Genomic DNA, 3,804 nt, shown 5'->3' with positions numbered 1-3,804 from the left:
CGTGCACTCGTAGAAAACTTTGAGAAATGTGTGAACTTGTTATGCTTTGGCCCAATCATCTGTGCTCGGCAACCAAAAATATGCTCTGTCACACACCGCGTATTCAGGAAATGCAAGATGTAATTCCATTGCCGTATCTAACATTTCATAGGTCGAGTTCCAACGTGTACAGACATTCAACTTCAATGCTTTTTTAGATGGCAAATTCAAACGTTGGATGATATCATTCCATACACTCAGTCTCGATGGCGACCCCCTTACATATTTCACACTTTCTCTTATGTTCTCTATAGTGTTGTCAATTTCTTTCAGCCCTTCTTGTACAATTAAATTTACAATATGGGCACAACATCTGACCTGGAATATTTTCCCTTCAAAAAATAAATTTTCCGTAGCCCTGAACTAGTTACGTAAGCATGAAACGACACTGTCATTTGCTGAAGCATTGTCTAAAGTTATTGCTAAAATTTTCTTCTCAATGCCCCAGCCTTCTAGACAACTGTAGATGCAATCTGAAATAAGTAAACCAGTATGTGGAGGAGGAAGGTTGCCAAAAGTTCAAAATTCTCTTGCATAGTTTCTAATCATTTTCGACATATTGAGCGGTTAATGAAATGTATTCATTTCTTTGATTGGACGTCATCCATAAATCAAACATCAAAGCTATTATGGACACTGAAGCCAAAACTTCTTTCAGTTTCATGTTATCCTTTGCATACATCTTTATGCACTTTCTCTGCACTGTGACGCGGGAGATATTCTCGGCCCGAGGGTTAAGGAATTGATAGAAATCTCTAAACCCTTTATTCTCTATCATTCTGAAAGGTTTTTCTTCCAGAATCAATAATCTAGCATACCACTCATTCAGCTTCTCTTTGTCAAACTTATGAGTGGACACTACGCCTTGGGAGTCGTCCCCTTCTCACTTCGTAAATGACAGCAACTGTTGGCCGGGAGGAAGGAGTCTTGGTCTCTTAGGACACGTCTTCAAATGTCTAATTAGATGTGTCGTAAATCCTCCTAGAATCTTGCTAAATAACCATTTGCAGTGATTACACTTTATCTTCTGTACACCATTAACTATCACATCTTTGAAATCATCCCACACTACTGATCTCTTCTTCCCTTTACATGCAGTTGACGTGTCTGTGTCTCCCTCTACGATTAGAGGAGATGTGGCGGATGCACCCATTCCAGGGGTATTTGGGCTTTCGTCTTGACTAGTTATCTATAAAATAAAGTTCTCGATATGTTATACGGTTATACCTAAAGGGCTAGACGCCTAGACCGCTAGACGAGCATACTTACTTAACTGTCTAAATCAGTCACCCATTTAAGGTTGGATAGCTTGTAATGCCTTCATTTTTAAATTTAAATGCTACGCCGAAATTCCGACAACATCTCCTCTTATCTCTCCAGAATATATTAATCTTGTATTTAATTCTCATGTCAATCATCAACACAAAGTGTGGACATTTGACAACGGAAGTAAATACATGAAATATATCCAGAGAGAAAAAGGAGAGACGAAACCAGAATAGGCATATGCATTTAAATTGGAATAAATAAAGACATCACAATCTATCTAACCCTGAACTGTCCAAAAATGGACAATTTGAGAATTTCTATGCATCCAAGAACACACCAAATCTATATCTGGCAACATAGAAATCCTCAAATGGACAACTGATTATCCTATACTACAAGTCTACAACTAGAACAATACAAATAATTCATATCTATGCAAACAAATGAGCATGCTGAAATTGACATTCATCATTTAGCTAACTAATAACAAAATGTCAAATGAAAAACCAAAAGCATCTTAAAGTGGTAGCATTCAACACTAACAAAGTAACAAGTAAACTGTCATTTATAAAGTAAATTAAGAAACATAAAAAACATAACTATTAGGGCATGGGACTTGAATAATAGTGAACAATAATTAATATATTAATAATTTCTATATTAACATATTTCTATAGTAACATATTTCTATATTAACAATTTTAACATATATAAACATATTAACAATTTCTATATTAATTGGCCCATCCTACATGTCCGAGGGGCCCACCAAGTTTCAAAAGGTGTTCATCCTCTCACGTGTGTCTAGCGATTCCGATTACCACCCTCTCACGATCAATGTTTATACTAGTATGCATTGGGAAGTCATATGATGTTATGGCTGAGTGAAACACTTGATATTTCAACAATGGAAGTTCAATCCTCTATCATGCAACCCACTTGGATTCTAGATTTGCATCATTTTTTTGCTAACATGATCAATGGATGGAAAGTGTGGATTTCCCATAAACATCACACTGCCTCACCTAGCTTCCCAATTCATGTTAGAGGCTTTCCAAGCAATCAATCTGCTAGTGTGTTTTATTTTACCAGAACAGTTTAAGGCGTAAGTCAAAAAATGAAGAATATTCAAATCTCCATTGCCACACCACAATAAGTAGATGAAGTGAAAATACAAATGTTAACCTAATCTAAATTCTTTTTGGGTTTCAAAAAGTTTTTAATTACCACTCTTCTCCTGCAGTGTCATCCACCAAAAACTTAAATTGTTCTAAATTAAACTGGCAAAATAGATGGATGGTGTGGATAAATCACATGCATAAACATGATGCCTACAAAGCTTTTCCAGCACCAACTTCATAACCATCTGTCTACGCCGACATTGGTATAGGGACAATACCTGGAATTTGGGATTATTATTATTATTATTATTATTATTATTATTATTATTATTATTTTAATTTTTTTCTGGTTAGCCCATTAGTACACCCACTGTCAGCTCACACTTCACTATTAGCCACCCCCTCTAGGGAATCCATAGGACCATAGCAAAATGAATATTTAAGGAAAACACAAATATCAGGTTAATCCCAAAACTATATTAAACAATTTCTATATTAACATATATTAAACAATTTCTATATTAAACAATTTTTAAAAATAAAAAATCAAACCCACAAATTACCAGGCGAGTTGGGCAGGAAGGACCGGTAGCTGCGTGCAGGGCAGGGACGAGCTACGCACCGAACGAGTGGCAGGGACGAGCTCCGTCACCGGACAGGCCGCAGGGACGTGCGGCAAGGTCTGACACCACCGGACGAGTGAGAGAGAGAGAGAGAGAGAGAGAGAGAGAGAGGGAAGAAGAGGGACGGTCGGACGGGCGCAGGGAAAGGGAGGGGAGAGAGAGAGAGAGAGAGAGGTTTTTTTTTCGAACGGCCGCTGGGAGAGAAGAATGGTTTCGAACAGGCGCTGCTTGAAAATGACGGGTGACTGGGTGAGTAGGGTTTTTTTTTTTGGGCGAGCTTATATATATGGGTACGAGTCGAGTACCGAGTCGAGCACACGAGTCGAGTACCGAGTTGAGTACCTCTAGACTCGTACTCTACTCGTAATCTAAACGAGTCTTAGAAACTCGTTCGTACTCGGCTCTAACTCAAATGAGTCGAGTATCGAGTCGAGTATTCCGAGTCGAGTCGATCGAGTACTCGAGCTTAGCCTGCTCGTGTACAGCTCTACCTATGGCAGCACGATTAACACTGGTAAGAATGCCAAAGCTGAAATCGAGCAGTATTGTCCAAACTTGCCCGCCCATCAGTTTGGTCTGGGCTAGTGCATTCCTTGTCCTTTCATTCAAACGACCTGCAACCAACTTTCCTTTACTCGCTAGCCTCTACCAATGGCGCTTTTGAGTTCAAGTCAATGCTTCTGGCACTACTGAGAATTTAGGATGCATAACTCGTTTCCAGACTCCCTTTTGGATTGATGAAGGTTTAACCA

Source organism: Magnolia sinica, chromosome 3 (assembly GCF_029962835.1).
Source record: "Magnolia sinica isolate HGM2019 chromosome 3, MsV1, whole genome shotgun sequence".
NCBI classification, from domain to species: Eukaryota; Viridiplantae; Streptophyta; class Magnoliopsida; order Magnoliales; family Magnoliaceae; genus Magnolia; species Magnolia sinica.
The sequence above is the reverse complement of the archived record's forward strand: the minus strand, read 5'-3'. Positions refer to the sequence as shown.